This window comes from Nycticebus coucang, chromosome 5 (assembly GCF_027406575.1).
Source record: "Nycticebus coucang isolate mNycCou1 chromosome 5, mNycCou1.pri, whole genome shotgun sequence".
Classification (NCBI taxonomy): domain Eukaryota; kingdom Metazoa; phylum Chordata; class Mammalia; order Primates; family Lorisidae; genus Nycticebus; species Nycticebus coucang.
The window spans coordinates 105,440,003-105,456,496 of NC_069784.1; the positions used below are offsets into that span (position 1 = coordinate 105,440,003).

General features: G+C 38.6%; 1 pseudogene; it reads left to right on the forward strand.

Moving 5' to 3' along the window:
• The first annotated feature begins 5,879 nt into the window (after nt 1-5,879).
• Nucleotides 5,880-5,995, forward strand: LOC128587015 (uncharacterized; annotated as a pseudogene).
• The last annotated feature ends 10,499 nt before the right edge of the window (nt 5,996-16,494 follow it).

Genomic DNA, 16,494 nt, shown 5'->3' on the forward strand with positions numbered 1-16,494 from the left:
GTATAATTGATGTGAAAATGCATACCCCTCAGAATTTCATGATAAAATGTTCAAAGAGAGATCTTTATAAGCACCCAGCCCGAGAAAAAGAAAACAAAATATTACAAAAGAAAAAGAATCTGTCAATGAACGTCTCATCTGTAAAAGGAAAGAAGAACATGGAATAATGTCTTGAAAGTAAAAAAGACCACGTGCCAGAAATCTGTTCCCAATCACTAATAAAGATATTTATTTGTCAGACTGAAAAAAGATATTTACGATTGTGAGACCATGGACTTTGTCCTGCATTGGAAGAAAATAATCAAGAAAACTATGTATTTAAACTATAAGGAAAATAGAAGAGACAGCCTGCAATAGAAGATGATTATAAATAACCACATGGCCATATCTATATGGGTAATAATACCACACTGGTTACACAATTGTTAAATATGTGGTCTTGAAACTAAAGGGATATATTGGGATGAAATATTATCCTACAACCAAAAATACTAAAAATTATTAGAGCAAAACCAAAGAGTTAAGAGTGGATTAGAGAGGGAAAAAGTGGAAGTATTTAAACAGTTTTATCTGGAGCATGCAAATGAAGGGGAAACAGAGTATAACTCCTTGGTGTGTTTAGTTTGTATGGGTACACGTGTGTATATGTTTGGGTATGGTTGTGGGTAGGAAAAGCAGGAAACAGCAAAAATCTGGAGCATCTTGGTTGGGGAAAGAGCTATCTTCTGACTTTTGAATAGTAGCAGAGAGTTAAGAAAGAAAATAGTCTGAATATCATTATTATAACCATTAAAAAGTAGAAAAATATAGAACATACCAATTAACATGAGTAAAAAAATGAAATGAATTATAACAATTTAACCAGAAAAAAATAAGGTGAAGGAAAAAGTAAGAAAGGCAACGTAAAATGCAACCACTTTTACCATGACTCAGTATGTCCATTCCTAAAAAATGGCTGCCTTCTGCAAAATCAAGAAATTAAAAAATGGCAGAGTGTATGGGAGAAATGGAGTCAGAAATACAACATTCCAAAATCTAGTCAGCGGCATATTAAAACAGATAGAAGCCAGATATTTTTATATAAGTTAACCAGTTAAAAATAATATATCAATAAAGCAATACATATGACAATTTACCTTGGAAAAGTCTGCAGTTTGCTTATGAGATTAAGAGTTGGTGGAATGAGTATAGTTTGTGTGTTATTAGGAGGTGGTGGAAGGAGGGTTATCAAAATTTGTAATCTCGGGCAGCGCCTGTGGCTCAGTCGGTAATGTGCCGGCCCCATATACCGAGGGTGGCGGGTTCAAACCCGGCCCTGGCCAAACTGCAACCAAAACATAGCTGGGCGTTGTGGTGGGCGCCTGTAGTCCCAGCTACTCGGGAGGCTGAGGCAAGAGAATCGCTTAAGCTCCAGGAGTTGGAGGTTGCTGTGAGCTGTGTGAGGCCACGGCCCTCTACCGAGGGCCATAAAGTGAGACTCTGTCTCTACAAAAAAAAAAAAAATTTGTAATCTTTATGGACTTAAATCCCAGGACATGTTTTTTTGTTTTTCCTTTGAGAGGCAGGGCCTTGTAGGCACGTGTTTATCATAAACACCTGTTTCATAAATATTTAAAATTTGATTTAATGCATAGATTTCTCCTTCAATAACTTCCATATCATTGCCGGAAATCCTCTGTGGTTTTCTCATTTGCATTCATAGCTTTTCTAACAAGAAGGTTTTGGGATTCATAGTGGTGTTTGAAACCACCAAACCAACAGCAAGGAGCCAATTTTGCAGGATTAGGTGCAATCAAAAATTTGGCACAGTCTTTGTATACATACAGTGTTTTCTCCTTGAAGGTAAATCAAGGATTGTGAGAAAGGTTGTTTCTGACCTTGGCACTATTTGATCTTGTATTCACATGCTCAACAGTATTTCAATTACTTGTATGTCTTTAGTTCTTACTGACTTCGCAGCACTTGAAGTTGTTCCAGACATAGACATTTATTTTTGCAGGGTTGTCTCTAGTGATCCACAATGTGGATTCCTTTATGTTTGTTGCTCTGGAGATACCACATGTTCTCTTGTTTCATTCTTTCAAAACACTTCAGTTCAAGATTCTAACCAATACTTAGAGCTTTACATTTACATTCCCTGCTTGCAGTTTTTTGAATTCAGATGCTTAGGTATGTTTGAGATGTTGATTGAAAGTGTTTTTATTTTCATTGGGAAAGTTCATAAATTCCAAAGCATAGAAGAATGGAACCGTGTAGGTGGACGCACGCAGTGGACTGATGGGTCAGGTGTGAGTGTGTGTGCATTTTGTGTATTAAGTACCACGTGGTTTCATCTGGCCACGCAGTTTTCTGCCTTTACCTAGTGTTTCTTGAGATGAAAGGATTTATAAGGAGACACAAAATTTGTTTTATGCTCAGATTTTCCCCTAATATGTCAATTATGTTGGAACAAATTCTTGTTTTAAACTAAGTGCTATAGCAGCACTGAAGTTTTATCTGTCATTACACTAAGTGTTAATTGACTGAAGTCTCATTTTGCAAGGGGACCATCAAATTGAAATAAAAAAAAAAAGCACAGCTATATACCGCCTTTATAGGAAACACATCATAACAAAGAGATGAGCAGAGATACCGTAGTAAATGCAAACAAAATAAAGCAAGAGTGGTGCTGTAAATATCCGAGAAGCTCAAATGCAAAGATAACAGCTCTAATCAGGATGAAGAAGGACATTGTATAATAACAAAATTAATATTGAGGAAGGAGATGTGCTAATTACAAACTCATAATGAAACTTTAGGATACCACTTTTAATCCTGTATAAGTCCACTAGGGGAAAAATATAAGAAAAATACTTTCAAACAATATTATATACACAGAGACATATACAATGCACAGATATACATGTATATGATAGCAAATATGACATTTTATATCCCTTATGTAGAGAAAATATAGATCAACCTTACATTTTAACATATAGGTAAAAATATAAGTTAAATATTTTAAAAATAACCTTTTAATTCATCAAAAAATTAACACAATGATAAAGATTTTATTTTAGAAATGAATGGTGATTAATTGTCAGGAAGTTTGTCACAAGAATTTAATAGAAAATTTAATAAAAAAACAAACTTAAAGAGAATAAAAACATGGTTATAACAATAATGATGAAAATGGTATTTAATTTTCTTTTTTTTTGAGACAGTCTTACTATGTTGCCCTCGGTAGAGTACCATGGCGTTATAGCTCACAGCAACCTCAAACTCTTGGGCTTAGGTGATTCCCTTGCCTCAGCCTCCCAAAGAGCTGTGACTACGAGTGCCCACCACAACACCCAGCTATTTTTTGTTGCAGTTGTCATTGTTGTTTAGCTGGCCCAGGTCGGGTTCAAACCCGCCACCCTTGGTGTATGTGTCTGGTGCCGTAACCACTGTGCTATGGGCACCGAGCCAATATTTAAAAAATTTATTAGGAATTTTTAATCAAACTTCAAAGTAAAAAAACAGAAATTTTAAAATATAAAATAGGCCATGTATCAAAATTGCTGCTTAAATTTTTTCTTCCCCACTTGGCTATATACTAAAAATTCCTTAAAAATCATTGAGGCTGGGGTGGCGCCTGTGGCTCAAAGGAGTAGGGCACTGGCCCTATATTCCAGAAGTGGCGGGTTCAAACCCAGTCCCAGCCAAAAACTGCAAAAAAAAAAAAAAAAAAAAAAATCATTGAGGCTATACGTTCCAAATGACAAGATGACAAGAACAGGCAGTTCAGAGGACAACAAATCCAAAGGGCCAAATGATGATCAAATTTACCAGGGAAATACAAACTAAATCGAAAATGAGGGATTACTGGGCACCTGATTAGATTGGCCAAGGCAAAATAAGGGCCTGCATCTTCCTGCTGTTTGTGGTGGTATAGAAAAAACAGTATTTCCACATGTTGCTGGTAGATCTAAAAATTGTTTTCTTTAGGACAGGAAATCTAGCAATGGGTGTTACAATTAACAAACAAGCAAACAAACCTCATATACTTTTTGACCCACAAATTCCACCAGGTATTTAGGTCACAGAATTAAAAGCTCCAGTAGGTAATGTGTAAGTGTATAAAGATGTGCAAGTAATACTTTATTACTGCTCATCATAGCAAGAAAGAGGGGGAAAATATTTTAGTGACTGAAATATAATAGTTGTATATAATTTTTGTAGCTATTTAAAATGAATTCGAGTTTTATCAAGGTACTTTGCAGAATTTCCATGAGATAATCTTGAGTAAAAAGGAAAAGAAGCAAGAAAGTACAGAGAAGATTGTATTTTTATGTAGCAAATAATGAAAAACCTATATATTTTATGCATGTGTAGGCTGAAAATATGGTCAAATAGTTACATTTTAATTTTTCTTTTGTTTTTGTTTTTCATTTTTTGGTTTTTAAATTCTTTTTATTGACCTAACATAAAAAAAATCCTCACAAAAAATGAAAGAGCTATTGAGGAAACTGATAGAAGTTTTACCTTATATTTAATAATAACAATGATAATAATAATACAAAGGTCAAAGCTACCATGTAAGTTTCACACGTGTTCAAGGTACAGGTAATTTGTGAACTGCCTGGAGTTCTGGGTCTGGTACAGGGGTGGGGATGTTTGCAAAACTGGGACTCGATAATGGTCACCTTTTCACATCATACGGGAAACCCTCAAGGCCCTTGGCCGAGGTGAGTACAAGTGCCCACTTTGTGGCACGGGACAAGCATGCGTTTTACACCCAAGTACAAGGCCTACTCCTCTGCCCTGTCCCGTGTTTTATTTCAAGCACAGCTTTTCTGGTAAGCACTGACTCTGTTAATAGCTCCAGCCACAGCCATCACTGTGGCGCCCACAATTCCAAAGATCACTCCAGGGGAGTCGGCCTGATCCTCCTTGTTCCCGGGGCTTCCTCCACCTTTTCCACCTGACATTCCGTCAGCAAGCCCGAGATCTGAGAAGCCACCAGTGGAACCAGGTGGGCTGCCTTTGAATTTGGCTTGGGCTTGGCTGGGTTAGGCGGTGCTTGGTCATCGTTTCCTCCACCACCACAAAAGGATCTTCAGGGTTTAAATTGTCCCCAGACCTGGGGTTTTGGTGGGTCAGAATGGACTGGGACAAGTCAAAATCCCCACCCGTGGCGGCCACCAGAGTGCCCAGCAGGCCGAGGAGCAGCCGCTCGGGGGCTGTCCCAGCTCCAGGCTGCCTGCCACGCCCAGGAGGGAAGTTAAATATGTTACTACATATTTAACACGATTTTCTTCGGAAGGAAAGATGCAATAAATTTTGTAAAGTGGGGAAGTGAGAAGGGGACTCAAAAACAGAGAAAAACAAGTGATAACAGAGTACAAAAGAAAAAACAAGATGTCAAATATATGACCACATTTATGTATTATGTAAATTAGGATTCTGCTGGGCTTATGCTTTTTTAAAGGAAAGATTGATATTTAATTACTAATAGGCTTAATTATAAATGCAGGAAAAGCCCCCAAATGGACAGCCTCACTCTATCAGAGTATTATGTTCCAAAAATGTGCAATTACATAAAAATTAATTTGGATTAAATTGGGGATTAAAAAGTGTTTACAGACCAAAGAGGGCACAGCTGACCTTACCATGCCGTAGGCCTAGTAGTGATGGTTTGAGAGCTACACATTTCAAGAAGAAGCAGCAGGATTATATATAAACGAGGGTCTCATTACTCCGCTTTGCCTTCTCTGCTGACCACTGGAGCCATGCCTTTGACGTTTATGGCAGCAGCGTCCTGTGTATGGCAACATGAACAATTCCTATCTTACTGAAGTTATCCCCAGATTAAAAAAAAATTCTTATGCCTTGTCTCAACTTCTGAGATTCTGATTCAGTTGGTATAAGAGGAAGGGCTGGTGCAATGGCTGCAAACAGCAGCCTCCTGTTGGTAGTGTATGCAGCCTGTTTCTTGTATGGGTTGCTCTAAGGGACCTTGGAGACAGTCCTTTCCCATATATATTCATGAGTCAGACCTTGTGCTGTCCCCAAGCCAGGCTCCAGACAGGTATAGGTGGTGCCTCTGGAAAGCACCAGGGCACTGTGGTCAGGGTTCACATTGGCCAATTCATGACGTCCATCCACACTAAACTGCAGAACAAGGAGTGTGGGATTGAGGCCCCATGCAGGGCCAAGTTCAAGTTCCCTTGAAGATTCACATCTCAAACAAGTGGGGCTTTACCAAGTTTAACTCAGAGGAATTTGAAGACATGGTGGCAGCATCCTATTCCAGATGGCTGTGGGGTCAAATACTTCACCCATCGTGGTCCCCCCCAATAAGTGGAGGGCCCTGCGCTCATGAGGGATTCCACTCTGCTGCCCCCGCATTTGTACTTACCAAAAATCCTATTCATTGTAAAAAAACAAATAAACAACAACGATAAAAACAAACAAACTAAAAAACACGGAGGCTGGGTTTCTGAGTTAGTTAGACAGACGTAGAGCGAGAGAGGGTGCTTTACCCTTTCAAGTTATACTACTGCTCAGTGAGAATTGTAATTCATTTCAAATCTATCCAGAATTTCTGCCGTTACAAATGATTCCTGTTGGGCTTAGTTACCAAATGGAATCAAATACAGCAAGGGCTGCATGCATTATTTAATTCTCATCTGTTAGTAAAGTAAGACAAAATAGAATAATTAACTAATTTTTACCTGAAAGGCACCAAAACAGAATGGTGATGTTTGTCATCAAGTAAACGTATATGAGGTGGGACAGAGACCAGAAGAGATAAACCTGTGACCAGCCTTGCCAGCATGTTGAAGTCACCTGGGGAACATTAAAAATGACTGATGACCCCACAAATTCAATAGGAATAGGAATTTTAAAAGTTACCAATGCAATTTTATTTTTTTTAATTAAAAAAATTCAGATTAATGTGAAAGTCATGCCATTTTATTATGAAGCCAGTATTGAAAACCACCAATCTAAAAGGCAAGAGCAGTGAAAAAAAGTACTCGTGTAGAGGTACAAGGAACTTTTCAGATGGACATCAGTCACTCATTCATTTATTTAGTTTAGTCATTCTTTTCATTACATTAAAACAAATTCAATTTTTATGAAGCACCCACTTTGTATTTATCACTGAACTAGAGGTAGAGATTCTCTGCCCAGGCCCCAACGTCTCCACTTTATAGCTAACAGGTGAATTTGGTTTTACTAATTTTTCCTTGTGCCTGGAAGCCATCTCCTATTTGGACTCTGGCTTTGTTAGAAACGTGAGTTCTTTCTCTTTTCTTTTGTCTTATTTGGTTTTAGTGAAGGGGGAAGGAGTGGGTCGGAGGAAAAGGGTCTATGAAACTTTGGTTCCTACTCTGTCAGGCAAGGAGTCACTCTTCACAGTTGGAATCTCACAATTCTACGAAGGAGGCTTTTTAGCTCTATTTTATAAATGAGGGTAGTGAGACTCAAAAAGATTAAGTAACTTGTTTAAGGCCAAAATAGTCACCTCTTTCAAAAGTAGGATATAAACTGCAAAGTGCTTCCTCAAACTTTTGATTTCAGTTTCTCTAAAGTCAGAGCAAAGTAAATTGTGTCCTCACGAGAAATTGCGTTTATATGCATATCTTTGAATGGTGTCTGGGAAAGTAGTTTCTTTGAAATATCTTCTTATATCTTTAAAATTTGCTGCATTTTTATTTCACCTTCTATATGTTAATTAGAATATAAACATTGTGTTTAACTTGCTATTAAGAAAAACCCTGTTTCTGTGTTAAAGGTTATAATTGTATTGAATTGATCAATTTCAGAAAACTGTGCTGAACTAAGGAATACTGACTCTACTTACAGGGCTCAGCCTGGAGCCGATTTCTGTGCTCTGGTTTGTAACCACTACATTTTAGGAATTCATGCTAGCATAAATCTGGGATTGATGGCAACTGGTTCTCTTTCACTGTGCTTCTGACTCTGACAAGTCTGGCTGAAAAGAGACCCTCAATGAAGCCTGAATTGAAAAGGCCTCTGTGTCCACTGGCCAGTTTCATTTACTCACTGATACAGATAGTTGTTTTCCCCCAGTGGAATAATTCTCATCTCAAACACTTGTACCTGGTTAATATTTTGAAATTTTAAAAAAAGGAATCTTCAGTGATTCATAGCCCCTCTTGTGAAATTTCTTCATCCAGTTAAAACTTCATTTTCTTTGTAGTGATCCTATAGGTACTTCAACCCTTGGTTTTATCACTTTGCACTCTTACAATTATTAATTCAATGCTTGTAATGAACTGTTTAATATGTTTGTTTGGGGCTGGTATAAAATCTTGGTCTATCTTTTTAACTATTATATGCCTGATACCTATCATTTATTATTTGTCAAATGATTGTATTTTAGGCTTTCAAAAATAGTTTATTCCTAAAATATGCTTTTTACATGCCAAGCTTCTTGACCTTGAAGAAAGCCTAAAGTTATTTTTAAGTTAATTGATTATACTTTTTACAGTATTGTTCTATTCAGGATTTTTTTTAGTTGCAAAAATTCTGAAAAATTTTTTAGAGATTTGCTTAAAATGTTACCATAAGACTGAGTATATCATATTGTGATTGTCTAGGGATTTTTAAAAAAACAAAATCTTACACAATATTCCGGATTATTTATAGCTCTATGGTAATAAAATATAAATAAGCATCAAATTCATCAACACCTTTAGTATTAATAGCTTCTGTGTTACCACCAATTTGCAAGTTTTGAGTTAGGATAATATCCTTTGTTTGTTCCATCAAGCTCACCACAGGGACATCTGAGTGATAACTTACTATTCTGTCAGATTACTATGCGTTTTCATTGTGTTGTATAAGTCTGCTTTCAGGCTTATTTTCAAGTTATTAGTTTTTAAATCCCTCTCAATACTGCAAGTTGAAAACATAATTTAAAATTATTTCCCTTCTTGAAAGTAAATGAAAATGATAAAGAATTCTCATTCCTACCCCAAATTGTCTAATTCTCATGTATTTTGAGGAACTCATAATATCAAGAACAAAATAGTATCAAATTTGCTCTATGCATATCTAGTACCCAGATATAGGCAATGGCTATATTTCACTTATGATATTATTTCATATGTATTTTTATTTATCATATGCTAAATTATATAATTTAATCACACGTGTCTGTATTATTTTTAGTGATCCATGACAATTATGTGTCTTTTCATGTTATCCTCACATTAACAGAGAAGATATTTGTTGTACCTTAAAAAATAAAACACATAGCAAGAAGGTGAGAATATGGAGATTCAATCTTGCCCAAGGTCACATACACTCAGACAGAATGAGAACCGGTCACAGATCTGCTGTTCATCTGGTGCTGTCTACTCTGATTTTCAAAATAGTGGCTGCTGTTCACTCTCTCTTATTTTAATTTCAGAGCTCTGGCAGAATGGAAGGAATATAAAAAAAAAATGGTTCACTGCTTACTCTGGTATATACTTTATCTTGTGAGAATTTATGGTAGGCAGTGGTGGAGAACAGAGCCTGCATGGCAATTCTTTCAGCATCTCTGCTGTGATATATCATCTCGTTTTCTTATTTGCCACACCGTAAATCGGCTTTGCAAATAGCCACTCATTCAGGGAAGTAACACTTCAGGCTGGATGATATACTATTTTCAGGCTGGATGGTGTATGGTTTAGTAAGCTGTATCTGCTAAATATGCCACTTTTTTTTTATTACTGTCATCTCTGAACCCCAATTAATATTAACCAACAAGTGGTGATCAAGGCAACAGTCTCAAAACTCTCTTGGCAAAGAAATGATGCTATTGCAGAACAACTTTGTTAGACAGGATGTTATGTTGGTAATTAACACTTGTAGGGATTATCCAAATAAACAGCATTTCTAGGGGGTTGAGGTAGAAAACCTTCACCAGCAATTGGCAAAAAAAAAAAGTAAAAACAATGTGGTATAGTAAGATGCTGCTGAATAACCTTGGCAGAAAGCAGAGCAGGTACAAAATATATATTTGGAGCTCTTTTCAAGAAAGTTTTGAGCTGATCCAACTGAAAATAAAGTGGAGCTGCCTGCTCAGTGTTAGGCTCTGCAGAAAGCATTGATCCTGTGTATTTATGGTTTTCAAAGCGAGAGCTTGCTACCATGTCCATGGCTTTGACAGCTTCTAATGGGTAGGAACCAGCATGAGTCATTGAGGGTCCACTGGACTCATCAGGACACTCCATCCTGGCTAAAGAGCTGACCTAGCCTCTTGCCTGGGGTATAGAAGCTACTCTTGGTCTAGATCAAAATCCTGGGGAGGAACTAAGTAGGCGGTTTGATTTGAAAGACTCCGACTGGCATAGTGTCAAGTGGGCCAGATGGGTGAGGCAGAGGCAAGCCTGGTGAGAGCACCATGAACCTGGGGCTTGAGAGTGGATGCCTGCCCTCACTTCTTTTTGGCTAATGGCTACTCACTTGTTCTTTTTTTGCTCCTCCTCGTGGGTCTGAACAGTTCAGAAAATTAGGAGAAGCTCTTATTACCTGGAAATAATACGATTTTCTGGGAAAATTCTTTGTGTTCTGAATTAGAACTTGTTTTGATCTTTGTCCTCATTAGTAAAACCATCCCCTGGTGTCCAGGAAGGGGGAGTTTGTTCTAGGGAAAGGGGAAAATCTTAAAGCCAGGGGTGCGTCTGTCCCTAAGCAGTAAAATCCTAAGCTGAGAGGATCTATAAAATCTGCAGCTCTCCTTATTTTGCCCTTGACTGTGTCAGCTCCCTTACTTTAAAAAAAAAAGCAATGTGGGGCAGAATGATAAGATGGGTTCCCCAGAGGATATCCACCCCCTCTTTCACCTGACTGTGGGTTGACAAGTTTATGTAACACCAATTCTGAATGTGTGGAATGGACAGTTCTCAAATTAGTATTTATATAGAATTTGCTCTGTATGTGAAACCATTCAGGCTCAAGTTTTAAACAGGGGACACTGGTTTTATAGTTTCTGAGGCTTTAAACATCATCTTGGTATGATTGAACCTACTTTGGCATAGAATTGTGGTAGTATAAGTGCTGGGCCTCTTTTAGTGCATAGTAACTGAATATCTTTTATAAGATAACTTTATTATTATCTCCCAAGATAACTTCGAGATTTTTAAAAACTATTCTTCTTTTTCTCTCCTACATAGCTTCAGCCACAAATCCTCACAGAAAGTAGTTTTTTTAAATTAAATCATAGCTGTGTACATTAATGCAATCATTGGGCACCATACAACGGTTTTATATACAATTTGACACATTTTCATCACACTGGTTAACATAGCCTTCCTGGCATTTTCTTAGTTGTTGTGTTAAGACATTTATATTCTACATTTAGTAAGTTTCACATGTACCCTTGTAAGATGCCCTGTAGGTGTGGTCCCACCATTCACCCCCACTTTACCCATCCCCTCCCTGCCCCTCCCCTCCCTTTCCTCTTTCCCCATATTCTTAGGCTGTAATTGGGTTATAGCTTTCATATAAGCTATAAATTAGTTTCGTAGTAGGGCTGAGTACATTGGATACTTTTTCTTCCATTCTTGAGATACTTTGCTAAGAAGAATATGTTCCAGCTCCATCCATGTAAACATGAAAGAGGTAAAGTCTCCATCTTTCTTTAAGGCTGCATTATATTCCATGGTGTACATATACCACAATTTATTTATTTATTTATTTATTTTTTTTTTTTGGTTTTTGGCCAGGGCTGGGTTTGAACTCACCACCTCTGGCATATGAGACCGGCGCCCTACTCTTTGAGCCACAGGCGCTGCCCTACCACAATTTATTAATCCATTCGTGGGTAGATGGGCACTTGGGCTAAGTAGTTTTAACTAAACTTTCGTTTTCTTCACAACTTTTGTGCAACTCTGTTAGATCTTCACCATTTAGAATAGGCCCCCAAAGTTCCCTTTAAGTCTATTCAATGACCCAAAGTTTGTGCTCAATACATTTATAAAATAGACAGTAAGCTTTTGGTATCATTATTCCAAAACTTGCACAAGCTGAAAGTATACACATAATTAAAAGGCATACATAAATATTTAAAAATACTTAGATATATCTGTGCAATGTTCCTGTTACTTGTGAACATTATGGAAGATAGTTCCTCTTATAACATGACTCCATGGTAGTTAAATGGTCAGAGCTGACAGCACTTGGAACCAAGAAGATGTTTGAGAAATAAAGTTTCTGTAATGGGCAAGGAATGAAAAATTTCTGAGCAGAAAAGTAAATAATACTAAGAGGAGTTACAAAAGAGAATGCAACAGAACAAGGAGGAAAATTCTCTTTCATTCTCATTAGGTATCTTCATCATTTTATATATTTTCCCCTTATGATACTTGGGAAGTTTAGTATTATGTATGTTTAAGAGACTCTTTGCATAATGCCTAGTTCTCAAAATAAAGTATAAAATCCACAGTGTGAAACATTGCTCATTTTCCTCATCTTGTATCCTTCATATACTGTCCTCAGATCCTGCCAGGCTCAGTATTCAGTGTATTTTTATGAACGTATAAATGAATGTGTGGAAGAATGAATGAGTCTAGCAGATATTTAGAGGTTTGGACAGTCCAGAAAATAAATCCAAGGATACCACAGACAGTCAGAAAAGTTGACATTGAATAATAGATGGATGATTTTTTGCTCTATGTTCTGATTTAGAGCCTGTTGGGTACGAGTGGCTAGGAGTTGAACATGGCCAGGCAGCACTGTGAGACCTGAAGGTGACCCTTTTCTCTGAATGAGTTGGTGGCAGCAAGTTGTTACCTTACTCTGGATTCTGATTACGTACTATGTATAGAGTAATTGTGTAACAGGCCAGGTGAGCATTAAACAAAGGCTGTTTTTATTTCTGAAACTCCATGCACAATTCTTTGGCGTAAGAGATGATAAAAAATTTTGGCAGAGAGTCAAATGTTTTAAACATATTTTCAGGGTGTCACTAACACATCATTGTTGTAATTTCTTGAAGTTTATGACAACTTTTAATAGTATGCTGAGCAGGAACAAATCCAGGCTGACCTGTCTAAGTAGTTGGTTGTATAATAGTTAATATACATAACAAAGACATTCAAGGATTGTCTTAGCTAATAATATGCAGCTTATCCTTCCTAAGTGAGCTATTTCTTTTCCCCAATAATTTGCAATTAATTTATTTAGTCTAGTTTATGTTCACCAAATTTCTTTACATAGTGCCTATTAGAAGCAATTTGTCTTCTTTTCTTAATAGGCTTATAAATTTGAGTTTTAAAACCAATTTAAAAAAATCACCAAATTAACTCAGCCAATTTTTTTTTTAATAACTGCTTTTACAGAATAAAAAATATATGGAATGTTATGTCTTATTTTGTCATTAATGACTTTCTCTGAAGTACCTTACACTTCAGTGCCCGTTTCATACTTTTTTAGAATGAAATTAGTAATTTTTTTTTTTTTTTTTAAAGAGATGAGGATTTGACCCCAGGCAGTCTGGCTCTGGAGTTCATGTGTTTAATTATAATCTTGCAAAACAGACCAATAACCAAATTGAATGAGAAGACACATTCGTTTCTCTCTCACAGCTTATGATGCTTGTGGAAAGCCTGGTTCTTTAAAGCTTGTGATCTAACCCAGGGTCACTACCTCTCTAGTGTCACCATATTGAAATTAGTAATTTAATGGCTATCTAGAAATTCCCCTGAAGACTATTCAACATGAAAAGTTCAAAACAGGGGCGGAGACAAGATGGCTGACTGAAGCCAGCTTTCCACAGAGGCTCCCATCCAGAAGGAGAGTAAAAGGACAGAAATTTAGCAGGTAACCTGGTAGATTAGAGCTGCACCAAGAGACAAGGTTTAAGAACGCATATCAACCCCACTGAGGCAAGCTAAGACCCCAGGGATACAAACAAAAGGTACAAAATCCATCACCAAGCGGACAGGAGTCCCCCTCCCCCATGAGACCGGCTCAGAGTGGTCCACAAACAAATGAGCAGAGTTCAAAGTTCCTCCCACTACACTCCACAGGAGAGACCCTCTAAAAACTGGACCTACCTCCCCTACTAGGGTGCCATGGTGTTCTCCTGCCAGGCATAAAACTGTATAGAACTGTATATATTCTCTACTTGCAATTCTGATTTCCTAGCACTCCCCTCCATTCTCACTCTGAGGTCTGGAGGCCTGTCCCCCAGGAGTCTGGATTCTTGGGTGATTTTCGAGGGGTGTGGACAGGGCCTAGACTGCAGCTGGTCAGTGCTGATTCTGTGGCACGGGAGTGAGGAGAGGATGGTCGGCTGAGAGGGAACCATACTGGAGTGGCAGTGCCCCGAGGCACAAAGCAGCAGATGTTTTGGCAACAATAGGGCTCACTCCCGGATATTGTGAAGCCACACCCCCTGTCTCCCTGGGCAATCAGAGGAGGCCAGGCATTTTCTCAGGTGGCAACCACAGTGGAACAGATCTGGGATGGAAACACAGGCCCCATGAGTAAAGGGTTTGCCTGAGGCAGTACCGGCCTGGGTGGAACGCAGGGACTAGAAATGCACGCTCAGAGCTGGGAAGTTCCCAGGGCAGGGCTGACCCAGTGGACTGCTTTACTGAGCCTAAGACACACCTGGCCCTCAGGGGATCATCAGCGTATAGACAAAGGAAGACACGAGGCTAGAACAGACAACTAACTGAATACAAACCTGCAGGAGCAAAGACAGGTCCTGAAGTGCAGGCTCTGGGAACTCCAAACAGCTTCTCTTCTGCAGGGGATTTTAGCAGGGACAGAAACAAATTCCTGCAAAGTTGTTCTGTTCTGTTCTGTCAGTAACAGAAATCAGGGGTGGGGCTGGAATTGAGTGAACAGCTCCCAGCCTCCATCAAGCACCCAAGGTTGTCAGGCCTCACCTCCCCCTGCTTGATAGAGGCAGAGTGCAGTGTCCTGGCTGAGCAGAAATAGATTTCCTTGTGATTCAGGCAGGTGCAACCCCCTGGAATATCTGTTCACTAGAGGCAACTGGGTCACAGCCCTGTGGGGCTATCAGTGACTGGGTGTGACAGAGGTGCAAGTTTGGGAAGGAGGCATCAACCTTACTAGACTGATCTATTCACTGGGTGGGTCCGCCTGACTCCACAGAGCACCGGAGCAAGCCATATCTGAGTAGTCACCAGACCTCTGCGATCCAGTTGCCAGAGACCTTTTAAACTCTTCCACCTGAGACAGGTGCTGACTGAGACAATTGATTTGAACCTTTTGAACTGAGCCAATCGCCCGAGGACTATTCAGGTGGTGCCCTGGGTGTGTGGTTGTAGGAAGGTTTGATTTTCCTTTTCCAATTCTTGCCTATGGGGGGTGGGGTGACTTAATTGCTGGTATTTCTCCACAGCTGAGACTTCAACCCAGAGTAACTGTTTCACTAGGGTTGAACAGAGACCAGCTGAAAACAAGACAGAACCACTTAGTCCCACCACACCAAACAGGTCCCCAGTTTCTCAGGCCATAGCACTGTACGGGTCCTTGACAAAGCTCCCGGGGAAAAATAAAATGGTGTAAAACAATAATGGGGCAGAATCAGCGGAAAATCTCTGGTAACATGAATAACCAGAATAGATCAAACCCCCCACCCCCCAAGGAAAGATATGGCAGATGTAACTGAAGATCTCATTCATAAACAGCTGGCTGAAATGTCAGAAATCAAATTCAGAATTTGAACTGCAAACAAGATTAATAGAATGGAGGAAAATTTGGAATTAGAAATTTAAGGAGCAATTCAAAAGTCAGAATTAGAAATTTGAGGAGAAATTCAAAAGTTGTCTCAAGCACGTAACGAATTTAAAGACAAAACCACCAAAGATTTTGATGCACTGAAGCAAGAATTTGAACCCCTCAAAGATCTGAAACATACAGTAGAATCCCTCATTAACAGAGTGGAGCAAGCAGAAGAAAGGATTTCTGACATTGAAGACAAAGCCTTTGAACACTCCTAAACTCTCAAAGAGGAAGAGAAATGGAGAGCAAAAATGGATCATTCTCTCAGAGAGCTCTGGGATAATTCAAAGAAGGCTAATATCCGCCTCATTGGAATCCCTGAAAGTGATGAATTGGCCTCACAAGGCACAGAGGCTGTTCTCCATGAAATTATGAAAGAGAATTCTCCAGACATGCCAAGAGATTCTGAAATTCAGATAGCAGACAGTTTTAAAACTTCAGCACGACTCAATCCCAATAAGACATCCCCCAGGCATATCATAATTAACTTCACTAAAGTTAATATGAAGGAGAAAATTCTGAAAGCAGCCAGATGTAAGAAATCCATTACCTACAAAGGGAGGAATATTAGAATGACTGCAGATCTCTCTGCTGCAACTTTTCAAGCCAGAGGAGGGTGGTCATCGACTTTTAATCTCCTAAAGCAAAATAATTTTCAACCCTGGATCCTGTATCCAGCTAAACTGAGTTTCAATTACGATGGACAAATTAAATACTTTAATGACATTCATATGTTGAAGAAATTTGCCA